We start from the raw sequence: 17,269 nt of genomic DNA, 5'->3' as shown, positions 1-17,269 counted from the left end.
TTAAGTGGATTGATTTTTTTTAATTGATCTAGTTAAACTGGTACTCTTTTCTAGAACAGATAAGGTCTAAGAGACATTACCGCCCTCATATTTCAACTCTCCCTGCAGTAACCTTTAAAACGAAATGTGTTAATTTTATGTACCAGGACCAACCTCTCCAGCCAGCTTCAGCATTCACATTTTTGTTGATATTTCACAGCTATATTTTCAGTGGAAAAGCTGCATTTTAGCTAAGAGTTTATAAATAAAAAAACATTCATAAAGAAATACAACCACTTTTAAAAGGACAAGCTACTCAGGGTCAGTTTGCAGTGACAATCACAAAGTAAAGTCCTTGGGTGTAGTTTGTGAGTTGTGCCCAGTTCAATTAAGTCAATCTTCGAAAGAGAAATGGGCAAAACAAGCATGAAACCAAATGGAAAATTTGTGTTCCAGTAACTTTGGCAACAAACAAAATGCCCTAAAATCCATTTTCCTTATCAAGTGTTTTATCTGTTTATTTAAACAAAGGACTGCAGAGCACTTCTAATTACAGGAATGTCCCACCTAAGAGAATCTGCTAACACAGCCTTCCAAGGAACCAAGAGAAAAGGAGGACACAATAGAAAGGAGACTTGCTAAAGGGAATAGATCTGTTAAATTAACACATTTTCTGTCAACCAAATCAGCTGCCCCTAGTGCTATTGTTGCTGAAACAATGGAGATCCCAGGAATGGGCACCCATTAAAAAGAACAAGCCCGCTGAAAGGATACACTCTCTGAGCCACAGAGCTTGTGTTTAAAAGAATTCGCTACTGTAAGGAAGGGGGAATCACTAGGGTGCATTGTTCTCACAATCACAGCAGATGCTGTTGCTTATAGTGACAAGGGAAAAATTAATTTTCATAAACATCTGCAATAAGCTTTAAAGCAATAAACCTTTAATTTGGTAACTTTTAACTGCTTGACAGTCGTCATTTCCTTCTAGCTCTCTTATTGAGACAGTTTTTCTTCAAATAGTCTCCAAAAGCATCCATAGACATTATAAAGGTTAATTCTTCACCCATCATGCAGGCACTTAACAGATGCCAGGGGCAGAATGGCACAACAACAGACAGTGCTATGTGGGGACAGAAAAAGCCCAGAGATCTACACATAACTTTGCACCACTTTAAAGGTATTATTTTAAACTGGTGTAGTTACATAGGTGCCAACTACTGTATGCATACTCAAACCACTGAAAACCTGGCTTACTAATTCATATAATCAGTTTTAAACCAATATATATCAAATGGGTTTGCACCAATTGAACCAAACTGGTTTAAGCAAGCTGGTGCAAGTTTGTGTATAGACAAACCCTCACAGGTGCAAGCAAACTGATATGTCATGTTTGAACTGTTATACACAGAGATTTAACCTAACTTGGCTTTTAAACACATTCAGGTTAAACTGGTGTAGCTTGTATGTGCAGAAAACCCCTTAAAGCCATTCTCAGGGCATGTCTACACTAAAAACTTAAATCTATGCAAGTTAAGTCGACACACAGACACTCTACCCTCTTTATGTCAGCAGCATGCATCCTCACCAGGAGCACTTCCACTGACTTAAAAGGGGTAGTGTGGGGGCTGAAAGCCCAGGCTCTCAGCTCCGGGTGGAGCTCCCCACTGGGAGCCCAGCAGCCACCCAGACTCCCTACTCCAAGCTGGGATGTCACCCAGGTTCCCCGCTGTCTGTGTTTCTTGCCAATTTCACAGCTCCCACAACCAACGGCCATGTAAGTAAGGCCATGTAAGTAACGCAGTGTCTACACAGACACTGCATTGCCCTAGCTACACCGACGTAAGCCCTATGCCTCTTGTGGAAGTGGAGTTACTATGTCAGTGTATTAGGGCACTTACATTGGCAGGAGCAAGGTTGTAATGTAGACCAGACCTCAGTCTCTTGACCCCAGATTTACAGTGACCCTGATTTACAGATTAAGAGGAGCCATAGCAAATTCTGTTGAGTGTCCTGCACAGCAAAAGGAAGCAACTATGACAGGAGTAAGATGGGATTAGAGGGGTAAAAGGGAAACCAAACCAGACAATTCAAATCTCCATCTTCATCCTCCTCAACCTCTTGATTTTACACTTCACCGTTCTTGAAATCTTGCCCTCCCGTTGGCTTTTCTGGCTCTGTGCTCTTCAGATTCTACTACCTCTGAGCGTTCCTTTGGTGTCTTCTCTTCCTCCTCTCTCCATCTTTTGAGAACGTACCACATGGCTCCACAACTCCTCCTGCACCCTCTCTCCGTAGGGCCTTTTCTACACTTAAGAATTTTAGAAAAAAATTCCTGCCCTGGCTAACACTAGTATAGCTGTACCAGTGCAGCTATGGGAGCCCAGGAATACAGCTCAAGCACCAAGGTAGTAAAAAGATCAGAAGCTTTGTCTACATTAGGGCTTCCACCAATCATAATGTTCCCTCTGAAATTCCCTAGGATACCCACAGCCTAGGCGACCTTAGTATACAGAGCTTCAACTACCATCTCATAATTCTGCCTCAATTCCTGACCTGTATCAATCTGATCCTGAAACTCTGGTTCCCTCTGTGATATTTCCTCCTGGATGTCTTGCCATCAATTTAACTGTCACATGATCAAAATGGAACTCCTCATTTTCCCTTCCAAAACCCATTCATTCTCCCTATGTTAGTCACTGCTGAGAACATCCTCCTTCCTGTCACTTATTTCCATGACCTGGGCATCATCTGACACCTCCCTCTCTCTAGACCTGTACATCCAGATTGTGCCCAATTCTTACTATATCGTCTTCCATAACATTTATAAGATCTGCCATTTTCTCACTGTCCACACCACTAAAGATCTTGCTGAGGCCCTCATTATTTCCCATCTTGACTACTGCAACCCTCTTTCTCTGGTCTTTCGCACATACACCTTGGGTCCATTCAAAACATTAATGCTAAAATAATCTTCCTGGCCTGTTGTTCTGATAATGCGACTCCCATACCCTTTCCTTCTTCAAGTACCTCCCTTTTCAAGTGCATCAGAAAACAAGATCTTGGTCCAGAGGTGTCAAACACCTAGACTGCTTGGTGTATTTTTAGGACTGGCATGGTATATTCAGATTATGCAGAATTCAAGCATTTGTTTAAAAAAGTTTCTAGTTCCCATGGTTGTGAAAACGTGAACCAAATGTGTTCCAGTCTCAGTTACTGTTTCAAATTGTCTGCAGAAGTGAACTTCCATGTCCCGAAACCTACAAGAAAGGAAATGTACAGAATGAAACAACATCGGGGGTGCCCTGTTTAGGATTGTTCTGGTGTATCTTGGAGTATGAGGGGAAACATGGAATCCTTCCCCAAGGAGGCAAATGGACAGCATGCTTGATCATGAAAAGAGGGTCACAGAAACCTTGGCTGTAAAGCACTGCAAGGATTGTGGGTGAGCAATATTCTATAAGACGTGAGAGTAGCTGATAAGTTAAGTCTAGGCTTTAGAATGTATGTTATGATTTTATTTTATATGTAACCACTTGTTTCCAATATATCAACTTGCTACTTACTACTTGAATCTCTGTCTTGTTAAATAAATTTAGATATATTTATAGTGAAATCAAACACAGTTGCTGTGTGTTACGCACAATGGTGATATGAGGTAGAATTGGTAAGCTGGGGTGCACTGTTTCTTCAGAAGCAGTGAATCTGAAAACTGTGAGCGTCCAAAGGACCAAGCGCTGAACACTCCAGGGAGAAGCTCAGAGGGCTCAAAGATTGGGGTGCGCCAATCACTAATCTGTAGAATGACAGCAGGGCCTGCAAGATCTGGTGGGGAGTGCTTGTGTTGCCCCTGGCTGGTGGAGCTGACCCATGGCAGGGACAGACAAGGCTTCTTCACACTAAGGGCAGATGACAGTGAGGAGACTCACAACCCTTGATACCCCCAGGATGTGACACACTGCCATTTTAAGTGTTAATTATTTCACTTCTGATCATTTAGCAAACAGAATAAGGCAGGTGGTGGGAGTGAAGTCCAAGGAGGTGGGAACTGGTGCAGGAGAGGAAATATAAAGAGAAAAGACACAAAGAGAGAAGAAGAGAAACAGGGAATGGATGAGAAACAGACAGCAGAAATTGCTCCGGCCTTAAAGCATATTTTCCCCGCTAAGTTATCGTGAATGTGCAAATCAAGTGCTGACTAAACGATTGATAATTAAAACCCTAGATCCTACAAAAACATCATATTCCCCCCCATGATGTTTGTGCAAACCACTGATGTCAGCGAGAGTTCCACTGCTGAACAACAGCTGCAGGTAGTCCCATAGTTATATATACCAGCCCAATGATCATAAACACACACAGATTATGGATTTCTCCACAGAATAAATTTAACACTTTGTCTAGACCTTATCTTTGAGGCACTTCAGTTTATTCACAGCCTACATATTCGTTCTGTATCTTAGCCCACTGCACGTCACCTCCTCTCCACAGCCAACAATGCTAGCCTCTATCGGCAAATGTTTGCTTCTCCCAGATGCACCTCCATGTCCCTCATGTATGGGGCAAGCTCCCTGAACTAGTCTGTAAAGCTACCGTGCAGTCTACTTTCAAAAGATGTCAAGGTCCTGTTCAACCTAGGATATCTGTAGAAAAATATTAACTGATAACAGACAGGCAAATGGCTAGTAACTTCTAATTTATTGACATCAAATTTAAAATATTTAACCAACTCAACTTATTTAGCTATATAAACATAGCTGGTCTTTGTATATGTACAGCCTTATTACTGTTTTCTGGCCAGTTTGTACTGAGTGATTATTACACCAACTTGTTGCATTTGCCTTAAGCTGCAAGCTCTTCCAAGCAGGGACCATCTTCCCTTCTGCCCAGTGTCTAGCACAATAGGACCTCAATATGTTCTCTAGATGCTACTGTAATACAAATAATAAAATAATAATAATGGGTGGTGACCCAAAGGAAGAGCAGCAGTGGGGTGAGATTTTAACAAAATAATATTGGAGTGAATCATTTACATAATTATCTCAATATGAATCAGTTAAAGCACTGGAAAAGTTATTAAAAGAAAATGTTGCTGGGTACAGTGAAAGCTCCCCACCCTGCCCCCACACACACTCAGGGCAAGCTGGACCTAAACTGCAGCAAAACCATAAGTTTCAGTGATACCTTGGTTCAACAGAATGGAAACGTTTAGGATGCTTAATTACCATGTGCCTTAACTTTTTGCATCAACTGACTGCATCAGAAGTTGATAGCCAGGGAAGCTAGACGTTCTGAAAAGTTGGAGATTTTGATACCCAAGAAGTCACGAGAGGCCGTTTGAGATGAGACAAATGCTGCTAACATGTTAAGCAGTGAACTGTTGATATTTAAAAGTGCTGTCTTTAGGTTTCACAGTAAACAATCCAAAAAGATGAATGGGGCCATTCAAACATTTCAGAGATATCATTTAATACTGATGGCAGAGTCAGGAAGATAAACTCTGCATTGGTTTAATATTCTGTTCTTTTTTTTTTTTTTTTAAGATATTCTCGACAACCTTGGCATACATCCAGCAGTTATTTATTTTAAATGTAGCCTTAGGTTCCAAAGCACTATTTTGGGGCAAGAAAGATACCACAGTAAATTCTGTGGCTGTAACATCATGGATTACAAAGGACCCTCCTTACAGAAAATGAGGAGAACCCTAAAGGCATGGTAATAAGTCCTTGTGTGGGCAACTATCGTTTTAATGTTGACCTGTTCACAAAAGTGCATTTAGAAGTAGTGCTTTGATAGGCCAATTCTGACTCTGATGCTTTGTCTTCACTAGGGGTAAAAAAGGTATATTTTTAACATGTGACAAAATCTTAGTGTAGCAAAGCAGGTGTAGTTTTAAACACATGGGAGGCAATGGAAGTAGTATGAAATAGATAAAGAGCAACAGGTCAGAAAATTGAACAGATACGTGTTTAGATAGAGAAGGTAGTTTCCATAGATAGGTTAGAACAGTGGTACATTTCCTTTCAGAGGGCAGGAGTGAAGTAAGTAACAATAGTCAGTGTATGAACTACATTGGGAGGCTGGAGGAGAGAGCATGTTAAAGCCATAGTGACAGAGGCAATTTGCCCAAAGGCAATTTTAAAACCCACAGGAAAAGATTTATATTTCCCATATGCAATGTGGCTTTCCTTTTGCAAATCAACTAAGTTAACAACGTTTTGATTATTTTGAAGCATGTACTTGAAAGTCACCCCCTTTTGACTCACCAATGCAGATATTCTTAAACTGTAGTTCACGGCTCCCATGCACTTGCTAAAAGAACCAAAACAGCTGAGTGCTGACATGATTCTGGCCAATTTCCAGTTTCTCAACTACATGAACATACAGCTGAAAATGTTAAGCACAAGTATTATCTTATTCATAAACAATTGCTGTAGCTGTCATAGAGATGCTTCTATATGCAATTACAAATGGGAGGGGTAAATGTCCAAGAGACACATTGTATCAGGATGTGGTCCACACTATGGCTATGTCTTGACAGGGAGAAAAGAGTTGCTTTCTTCATTCCTGTTAGCTAATATGATTGCAGAAAGCACCTTTTCTGCATGTCAACACAAAGCCCAGGAAGAAAGTTGACAAACTCTGCAATAGGGGTTTGTGGTCAGCCCTCACTCCAAACTAATATTTGAGGGGAAGAGAGTAAACTCTCAGTGTGCTGCCAATGTTAACAGCAGCAAGAAAACAAAATAATTTGGTTTTTAAAGGGGAATACAAGTTTGTACATAACAGCTGGCTCACAGGCTGTTCCTCCAAAACAGTATGTAGTATCCTAATTTTATAAAAGTGTGTGCAAAATTTTGCATGACCCCAAACATGTTCCAATGCACACATATGCACTCGTTCATGCCCCACTGAACTTTTGACCTGGTTGTAGCTGAACCCCTCCTGAGTCCACTGCTGCGTGATGCAGTGTAGATTTGAAAAGAGGAGCCCTGTGCCTTGTCAGGCAACTGCATCTGCTGAAGCCAGCATGGGGGCTTGGTGTTCAACACCGCCCTTCCCATAACAATACCCAGAGCCTGGCCTGATGGATGCACTTCTTTATCTGAGCCAACCAGCTTCATAAACCCACTCCCCTTCTCCAGCCTCTCACCACGCAATGGTCCAGGAAAAAGAAAACAAAACATCTGCTTCCCAGGTTTCTGACGCGTACAGCTGCTGATGGCAGCCCACATCTGGAAGCTTCACTTTTTTTCAGTTCAGTAAGTACAGGGCAAGAGGTTTGCATTTAAAAAGAAAAACAAAAGAGCTCAAATGTATCACTATACCAAAATCACAGAGAACTTTCCAAGAATTATCAAGCAGACTATACAGTAAGGCTACCTTCCTCCCATCCTTCCCTGTACTCCAATTAAAGACGATATACAAAGAGGAAGAATTTGCCTATGTCGATTTTACTTTTTATTATGAGTAAAGATATTTTTTTTAAAAATCAGAAAAAAAAACCCTTTAATGTTAGGAATTCAGATTTTGTCTACCCAGGAAACTTTATGTTGTCTGGAGAACTAGTGAAATCTAACATTGCAAGAGACTGAAACCCAGTAATTAAGAAAGGAAGGGATTTAAAAAAATAAAAACACAGAATTAGGACTTGTCTACACTTTAACTATGCCACTATAGTTAAAGCAGCAAAACTTTAACCTGCAAATCTCCCCTTAGTGTAGACAGTTATAAAAAGGTTTATATTGGTATAATTTATACTGGTTGGGGAACCAAATTAAGCTATATTGATGTAAAGAACCTTATATTGCATCTAACTGCATCTGCACGAGAGCTTTTACTGACAGGATCACGACAACAAAAATATAAATATATATACACTCATCACTGACATACGCAGGCCAATAAAAACTTTAAGTGTGGATTAACCCTTAATTTCAGATTCTGTTTGCTTGTTTATTTTTTGATAACGCCTGTTTATAAACACTAGTGTCCTATGACCGCTTGGAAGAAAAGATCTCTTTGTGGAAAAGTGCACACCAGTGCCCCTTCAATTAAGGCGAGAGACCAAAATATACATCTCAGAGACACTCCTCCACACCCCATAATGTCCTTCAGCAAAACCGAGGGAAAACCAGACGGGATATGTATAATATTTCTAAGGTTAGAAACAAGCACACTCCTGAGAGATGTTAAGCTGATCTAACCCCCAGTGTAGACGGTTACTGCCTCTTGTGGAGGTGCATTAACTATAGTGACCAGATAACCCCACCTGTTCCTGTAGTGACTGTTTACACTGAACTCTACAAAGTCGTAGCTGCAGCATTTTTACTGAAGACATAAGACACTCCTTCCCAATTTCTTTCCAGGTGATGTTAGCTTCCCAACCCTAAGCAAGCTCTAGGAACTGATGTGGAGCTCAAATTCACTTCATTGGTGAAGCAAGCCAGATGCTAATTGCCTGCTAAGCTGAAATGCTAGTGAGTTGGCTTTTTGTCATTGTAAATTTTGGTTCCTTGGAAGACTTCACAAGGCTGGACCAAAGAGCCTCTCCACCCCACCCCTTTAGTGTTTTGCATTAATAGGAGGGGGAGGGGAGTTCCCTTTCCAAAGGAGTTGCATCACTGAGAGATCTTCTCCCCTTTCAAGATTTCACACTGCATACGGGATTCCCCCTCTTCAGAAATTCACATCCTGCTCAAGGAGTTTTGCCCTTTAAGAATTCACACATCCTGTTGAACCTTAAGCATCTCTGGAAAGGGGCCTTTGGAATTCACATTCATGGGGCAATTACTGTCTTAAAAAAATGCTCACTACCTTACTGTTCTCTCAGTTTACTGCCAATATGCTACCAAGATAGCATTTAGAAGCAAACAGAAAAAATTTCTTACTGTGCCAAACTTTGCAGCATTTACCACCCAAAATACAAAATATTTACAAGACACTGCCCACAACCATACATATATATCTGAAAATATATTTCAGTTTAGAAAATAGTGCACTGCAGAGAGATGACGTGCTTGTGGCACTCCATTCAGATCACTTTAGAAATTATTTGGAAGTTGCACAATGAACATAAATGTTCCCCTAATGCATCCATCTATCCCAATAGGATTTCTCAACATTTCAAATCATGAAAACTGGCATCATCCACCATTAAGTTAAAACATCCAACATCCCCCACTACGACCCCACCAAAAAGAAAAAACTGTCCAGGCAGGAAGACTCTTACCAGTTTAGGAGAAGAGACCAAACAACTTAAAATTAATGCTGCACACTTTCTTGTGCAACCACATTTCAACAAAACATATCTAGCTGTATTCAACTTATGCTCATTTCTGCTTAACTCCAACCCCATCCATGGTCTTCTTGTATCTCTACAGCCAAGGGTGACACTAGTCAGTGTAGGTCACTGCAGGACAAGCTCCTCCTATCACAACCACCATTTTGGGCAGCGACTAGGGAAGGGAACACATTTTATATTCTGCAAAGCACTGTGCAAGTTTCCAACACTAACACTATATTTTATAATAGCAAATCAGATGATAAAATCCCACTGCTATGATAATCTGTTATTTGACAGATCAGTATGTGAGGGTAGTTGCTGACCCTAAATATCCTGGCTTCTTATGAGATCTCTAGTTGTTTCTCTCAATTTCTTTAATATGCCCTTTCCATTCACTTTAATATTTCTCCTCACTACCATATTGCACCATTGCACTTTTTCACCAAGCAGCTCCCCCTTCCCCCAGCCATCTACTCTATTTTTTACTCATGCATCCTTCCCACAAAACCCTCAGAAGTCATTTTTGCTACCTGGCAAAACCTCTGCTTTCAATGTACACTTTAAAGTTTGAAAAAGCATCAGAGAAACACCAAAGTTGTTACATCTGTTACAAACAGATGGAAAACCCCAGGTTTAATCACATTCGTCTAAGCAGCTTATGATCTTGGGAGTAAAAGCTAGAGGCCCTGGAAGATCTATTGGGGTACACCCTTCATTCCTCCCTTCTTTTCATCTTGTTATTCTCCAGAATTCATGAATTCTGAAACACACACAAATTCACACACTTACTCTATAGTTTAGAATATTAAGGCAGCAAGTGGTACTGCATTTTAAACATTTGGGGACGTTGGGCAAAAAACAAACAATGTAAAGACTACATCAAAATAACTTAGAACTTAATTTTTAAACAAAAGTAAGAATAGCCATGAATATACTGGTAAAGAGCTAGCCAAAAAACGTTACTAGAAAACATTAAAAATGGGCGATAAGGAAAGCATTGCAATTTGCTTCTATAACAGAGAATGATTTTTTTTTCCTTTCTGTAACTAAGACTGTAGCAATTGACTCGATAGTTTGCAATGCTATACTCAAGACGCACTGATGGACAAAAATCATCATTACCATTACTTGTTCCAAACCCTTAAGGTGATTTACCGACATTTGGAGTTGTCTCAACATGATACCCTCCAAAACAACACCTCTCCCCACAACAAGCTACGCCCGTAGGGGCAGCATGAGACGGGAATAGCTAACGCACAAGCACCCTCGGTAGCGTAGACCCTTCTGGCTTGAGTTCAATTGTCACAAAGCCTTGGGGCAGCGGCACCTCCACGCACAGGAGGGGAAGCCAAGCTCCCTCCCCTCCTTGGTCCCCGCAGGGATAATGGTGGCACAACAACAAACTCCAAGCCAGCCGTCCGCGGGGACACCAGCCTCACTCACAGCGGTAGGGCCGGGAAGGGGGATGGGGGGAGAGAGATTAGAAGGGTCCAGTCCGGATCTTTCGCCTTAGACTGTGTGGGGAAGGGAAGCAGCCTCCCTCAGCAGGGGTCGGTGCTCATGGCGAGCAGGAAACCACATGCCTGGCATCAATCAGCAGCCCCTGGGGGAGGTGGGCACCCAGGCAGCTCCCGGCTCTGGTCCACCCTGAAGTTTGTCGCGTGGGGCGGGTTGGGCGGCCCGGGAGCAGACGCGGCTCTAGGTCTGTCTCGAACGGGCCGAAGAGAAGCGGGATCCGGCCCGTCCCCGGGACTTGGGGGCATTTCAGATCCGGATCCAGGCTTGGCATCGCCGTTTTCCCGGGGCTGCAAGGACCGGCTCCAACCAGACCCTCCTGGGGCAAAGTATTCGCCAAAGAAATTTTCCCGTGTGTACGGGATGCCCAGCAAGGATCCGGCTTCAACCCCTTGGCACGGAGCAGGGACTAAGCCCGGGCGGCGGCTTTCCCCAGGGCAGAAGGGCCGCTCCCCAAACAACCCACGCAGCCCAAGAGCAGCCAGCGAGAGACCGCGAGGGAGCTCCCCGCCCAGCCCCCCAGGACCTCGGGCAGCGGCTCCCTCTCAGCCCGGAGACCAGGCGGGGAAGGCAGAGCAGCTGCCCGGGAACACAGGGCTGCGGCGCGGGCAGAGTTCCTGCTCCGGGGCAGCCCTGGGGCGGGGGCGGTCCCACCGGGTCCCCGCTCCCCTCCGCGGCTCACCTCTATCTCGAAGTCGGGCAGACGGAAAGCGGTGCGGAAGAGGGAGCAGAAGTGAGCGATGGCCGGGACTTCCCACCAGGAGCGGAGCTCGCCCAGCCCCTCCGGCCCCCCGGTCCCCACCACGCCGCAGCCTCCGTCCTCCTCCGGGCACATCTCCCGCTCCGTCTCCGCGCTCCGCTCAGCAGCAGCCCCCCAGCACCAGCGGCGGCCCCGCGCTGCCCCCTCGCCTGCGCATGGGGCTCCGGGCTGGCGCCTCGGCTCGGGGGTCTCTAGGGCCGGCGGTGGCGCTGCTGCCCCTGCTGCACGGGGGGGAGCTGCTGCTGGTGGCCGCCGCGCGGACCCATCCTCCTCCTCCTCGCGCCGCCGCCGCTGCTGCCCTCTCCATACAATGTAACCATCGCACCGCCGGGGAAACAGATGGGGCCGGGGGGAGGGGAGGGGGCTACGAGGGGAGCGGAGGGGGGAGGGGCGTGGCCTATGGACTGGGGTGGTGCTTAGAGGGAGAGGGTGGGGCCACCTGGGGAAAGGGGAGGGGCCTGAGTGGGGCGAGGCCGGGGACTGGGAGATAGCGGGGCCTGAGGGGCGTGGCCTGGGGAGTGGACAAAAGAGGGGAGGGGCCGTTCGGGAGAGGAGGCAGGGTGAAGCTGGGGGCGGGCTGGCGAGTTAGAGGCAGGTAGGGGGCGGGGCTTGGAGAGCAAAGGGGCCGGCGATGCGGGGCCGCGCACGAGGAGGGGCGGGGCCGGGCTCTCATCACAACAACAGGAGCCGGCTCGCTGCCCAGCCTGGCTCGGCCCGGAGGCGCAGGCACTAGTGCTCGGGGGGGGGCGCTCGGACCGCCCCGCCTCCTTCGTGGCCCTGCGTCTTGAGGGATAGTGGCCCGCTCCTCACTGGGGCGGGCTCGCGGTGGCTGGGGAGTTGCTGGGGGGAGCGTTCTGGAAGCTGGCCTGGGGGTGCTGCCCCAGGGCGGGGGGAAGCAGGCGCCTGGAGCTTCTGGGCTGGGGGGCCGGGAGTGCTGAAGGCTGAGTTGTGCTGTGATTTAGGAAGGTGCAGGTAGCAGAGCACATGGGTGATGCAGCCGGCGCGGGGGAGGAGGTCAGAGAGGGATCAGGTGAGAGAGGAGGACAAGTCAGTATTGCTAATACCCAGTGTTCAAAAATCAGGAATCAGTCTTCAAAAGAAATCCTGACTTTAACAAATCTGCGAAGGGGCGGGAGAGTCTCTATTGTGGGTTTTGAGCTTTTTGGGGTGCACTTCAGTTCATGTTTTCAGGCTTTTCTTTGTGGCCAGGCAGGCTGGAGGAGGCGTATAGGTCAGGATTGTGAGGTCAATCCTTGAGGGGGCCATTTAGGGATCTGGGGCAAAAATCTGGGGATTGGTCCTGCTTTGAGCAGGGGGTTGGACTAGATGACCTCCTGAGGACCCTGAATCATATGATATTCTATGATAGTTCTCTTCTAGTAAACCTAGACCTGCCACCTAAATCCCCATGCCACATTGCATCATCCTTCTGCTTCACTAATGTTGCCCTGTAAATAATGTAACCTCCCCTCATTTAAACTAATTATCCTCAAGCTTGTGCTTGGGTGCATCAGCAGTATCTGAGACACAAGCCTGACTTAGTGCACTGGAGAAAAAGAAACATTTTCTAATTTATTTTAATATTAAGCAAAAGATAAGCCAATTGGCAATTCACTCTTCTCACCTTCCCAGTGCAGTGAGCCACAGCCAGGAGCTTGCTTGCGTGCTCTCTCTCTGCCACTGGCCTACTGGGTGAGCTTGAGCAAGTCACTTCATGTCTCTGCACCTCAGTTTCCCCTTTGTAGAATGGAGATAATGATCTTGACCTACTGATGAAAAACACCATATAAGACCTAGATATAACTGCTATTTGAGGCCTAGGTTAAAAACAGAAGTTGCACCAGCTTAACTAAAGGGATGATGCATGCAATACATCAGTTTAAAGCTGGCTTACATCACTTTACAAAGGCAAGTTCAACAGATATAAGCCATGTAGTGTTGACACACACAATTGCGTGGGTTTAAGCATCATTGTTTTAGTTGAACGGTGCAATGACTGTGTGTATATAAGTTCTTTGGCTAGCCTTCCCTCTCCCCTCTTTTCTCCTTCATACTTCCACCTGGTTCTGGTCATTTTTAAAATTTCACTATCTCTCTTTTTCCTTTATTCTGTTCACTTTCTTGTCTCTGACCTTGTCCTCCCCGTGTGCCTTACCTGACCATGCCACTTCCTGTATTGTCTTTACCTGGCTGCTCCTTCTCCTCTTGCCTTCCCATCTCCCTCCTTCTTCTGGACTGCTGCCACTGGCTGTCATGGAACCTTTGGGTTCCAACTTCCCATCTCTCCTCTCCTACGTATGGCGTTAACCAAAAGCTGCTATTTGAATAGAAGCAGAGAGCAAGTGATTATCGCTCTACACGTATCGCCTCATGTTTGCATGGACTAACGTGTGTAAATGCTGGGCTCAGCACCTTGATTTGGGGAGGGAGTAGAGAGAGAGATTAGTGGCATCATTCAGTCAATGGTATCATCATTGGCAAATGAGATAAATAGGACAGTTCACACCTCTCAGGCCTACTATTTGAGACTCTCTGCAAACTCAGGCAGATGTCATCATGTCATTTTGCATTCTGTTCAAGTTTTTAAAAATTTCTTTTCAACCATAATAGCTAGACATGTAATCTTTGTTTTACAATGAAAGCTGAGACATTGGAGAAAAAGAAGGCAGCTTGAGAGACATGTTGGTACATTGTACTACTGCATATTTGGCCCAAGTGAAGCCTCAGAAATACCTTAGAGAAGGCAGAGTGAGACTGTTTAGTTCAGAGAGGAGGCAAATAAGAGGACATGGTAGAGCAGAGATTTTCAAACTATGGAGTGTGCCCCCCCATATGGGGGCATGGCGGAACATTGGGGGGCAAGTGGAAACACCAGGCAGCTCATGCCAATCCTGCATGATAGGGGCAGGGAAGGAGTGCTACCTCCACCCTCTGACTCACCTCAGTGGGCCACCCAGCCTTTGGGTCAGCATCAACATTTGCCATGGCTGTGCCAATTTCCACTCCCGACAGTCTCCATGCCTAGTGCTGGCTCCTCCCCAAGAGACCATCGCATGCTCCTTCCCCCACCCTGAAAACCTGATGGGAGAGGGGCAGGTATTGGCCCTGCCTTAATGGTGCAACCTCGCTGTGAAATAGAAGCAGGCCATTGCTGAGGAAGCCTTGGCTGTGCCATTGGTAAGTATCTGTGTATTTGAAAGTTACAGGTATAGGTATTAAATTAAAGTTGTATTAAGGTCTGTTAGGTCTATGTAAGCTATTAAGCATACTTTTACATGTGTCTGTTTTTCTCTGGGTTGGTGGGGGGTGCAACCAAAATTGTAACTGAGGGCAGGGGTTCAGCTGAAAAAGTTTGAAAATCTCTGTGGCAGAGCTATATAAAATAATGAATAGTCTAGAGAAGGCAAACTGTACACTCCTGTTTACCCTTTTTCATACTAGATCATCAAGGAACATCCAATGAAACTGAAAGGTAGCAAATTTAAAATGAGAAAAGGAAATAGTTTACACCATGCATAATTAACATATGGCATTCATTACCATAAGGTATCATTGAGGCAAAGAGATTAGTAGTATTTCAAAAAGGATTAGACATTTATATGGATATTGAGAACATTTATGGTTACTTTAGACAGGATAAAAATAAATTTTAGAAAGGATGTAAACCCTTAGGCTTCAGGGCATAAAATAACCACTCAACTAATGGTTGTGGATTAGGGAGGAAGGTCCCTCATGCAGAGTGTTCTATAATTGTCCAGGGTTTCTTCCACCTCCCTTTGAGGGATCAGGTAGTGGCAACTGTCCAGAGAGGATACTGGATTAAAGGGACCACTGGTCTGATCTGGTATGCTAATTCCTATGTATTTATGTGGATAAGGGCTATGAATGTCACTACTGAAATGGGGCAGTGATGTGGATAAATGGTGTTACATGTTTTACAGTGTTACCTGAGCTAGCATCAGGCATTCCTCAGACATAGACCTCATTCTCATTTGTTGTAAATTTCACACCTGCTGCAGAGATTTCCCAGGCACTCTTTTGCTCTCTACCTTGTCAAGCTGCCTGCCTAGATACATACTGTTTCTCAGTTTATTATTTACCTTTCTAAGTACAGTCTTTGTGTCTAGTCTCCCCAGAACTGTACATCAGTTACTTTAAAAAAACAACTGTCCTTTGACAGGCAATCTATTATTTACATGATACCAAAATCTTAGCTGCAGGATCATTTCAGCCTTTTTCAGTAAGCAAGGACTCTAAGACTCAGTACTGATCAGGGAGGCTGCTGCTCTCTTGTGTATTGTATCTGCCTGTGCTGGATTAATCCAGCTCCAGCTATCCTATGGTCAGTGCTGCGGGAGGAGGTTGCAGGCTTGCAGCCTAGCAAATAGCATTTTAACAACACACAAGAGCAGCACAAAATACAATAACTTCGTGTGAGAAATTTCAGGGTGATAAGGCCTCTGTGAACCCTGTAACATTATTCGTGTTCTAAATTAGATCTGATTTCTTCTTAGAACTCTTTCTTGATCCTGTTGCCTCATAAGGTAGTTTATTTTGTACATACATTTCCCTCTGTACTGACATTCCTTCTTGAATTCCTGTAGTGTCCGGCTGTGGCTTATCTTATTGTTGCATCTCCCCTTGTTCTTGACACTAGGTCAAACAGCTTTGTACCATCCCAGCTCTCTATCCCATTAAGAATTTTGTGAATCTTAATGAAGTCTCCTAATCTCTCCTTTTCAAAAGAGCTACAGTCCTAATTTCTCTTAAAATTTTTGGATTAATTTGGCTCCCTCTATCATCCCTGTTACTTATGGTGAACCCATTCTGTTGCTAGAATGTTGTTTTTATATGAAGGTGCCTGGAACTGCCCACAGCAGTGTATGTACTGACAGACTCTCAAGCTGTTCTTGAATCACTTTTTTAGATGTGTTATATTCAACACAAACGCCTGTGCTCTCGCAGATTTGATTTGCCTTTTTCCTGCTGTTGTGCACAGTGCAAAGACGGCAGTTCATCTTTGTCCTTATCTACCCCCTACATGCGCACACACCTCATCTGTGTCTTCTTGCAAATACTCAGTGTTCCAATCTCACAAGCAAAGCATGTTACACCCAATATCTCTTCCTTACTGCACTCAACCATCTTCTCCTGCTTGTTGTTTCTCTGTGCCACTTCTAATGCCCCACTTGCTCAGTGATTTTTCTCCCCCTTGTCCTCTTTCTCCCCCTACACTTCTGTTTATTGTTTCCGCATGCCCCCGCCCCTACACCTTTCTTCTACATACTCTTTCTTCCTTCCTACCCCAAATCCTCCAGCAGCTGAGTTGTTTGTACTATGTGAAACCATACTGAGAGGGAACTCTTGAGTTGATGGAACAAAGGGGATCCATACATCTTGGTTCAAGATCAACACTGGGTTTCCAGATCTTGTTTTCTGAAGAAATCTGCCAAATTCCAAGTGCCAATATTAAAACAAATGTTTCCAGGTGACTTAGGGACTGAAAAGTCCCAGCTCCTGTGTGAAGGAATCAATTGGCTGGAGGTAAGGGAAAGAGAGGAATATTTTCCACTTCCCCTGGAAAGGCTTGAGATATTTGACCTGCTTTGGCATAAATTAAATGCAGCATTAGTTTAATGTCAGATATGTCTTCTGTCAGGGGCCTGTATCCTACCCTTGGACAAGGATGGATTGTGACTGAATAGGCCTGTTCCATCTCTAACTACTGTGGT

The 17,269-nt window shown here is 44.7% G+C and overlaps 1 protein-coding gene across 1 annotated transcript in view; it reads right to left on the bottom strand.

The window, feature by feature from the left end:
* Nucleotides 1–11,583, bottom strand: part of CECR2 (CECR2 histone acetyl-lysine reader) — a 149,241-nt gene extending 137,658 nt beyond the window's left edge. Inside the window, exon 1 of the mRNA XM_075069260.1 lies at nt 11,460–11,583. The gene's annotated coding sequence lies outside the window, so the exon portion shown is untranslated. The remainder of the gene's footprint in view (nt 1–11,459) is intronic.
* Between the last annotated feature and the right edge of the window lie 5,686 nt (nt 11,584–17,269).

This window comes from Chelonoidis abingdonii, chromosome 1, assembly GCF_003597395.2.
Source record: "Chelonoidis abingdonii isolate Lonesome George chromosome 1, CheloAbing_2.0, whole genome shotgun sequence".
NCBI lineage: Eukaryota > Metazoa > Chordata > Testudines > Testudinidae > Chelonoidis > Chelonoidis abingdonii.
This window is presented reverse-complemented; position numbering and strand designations above follow the sequence as displayed.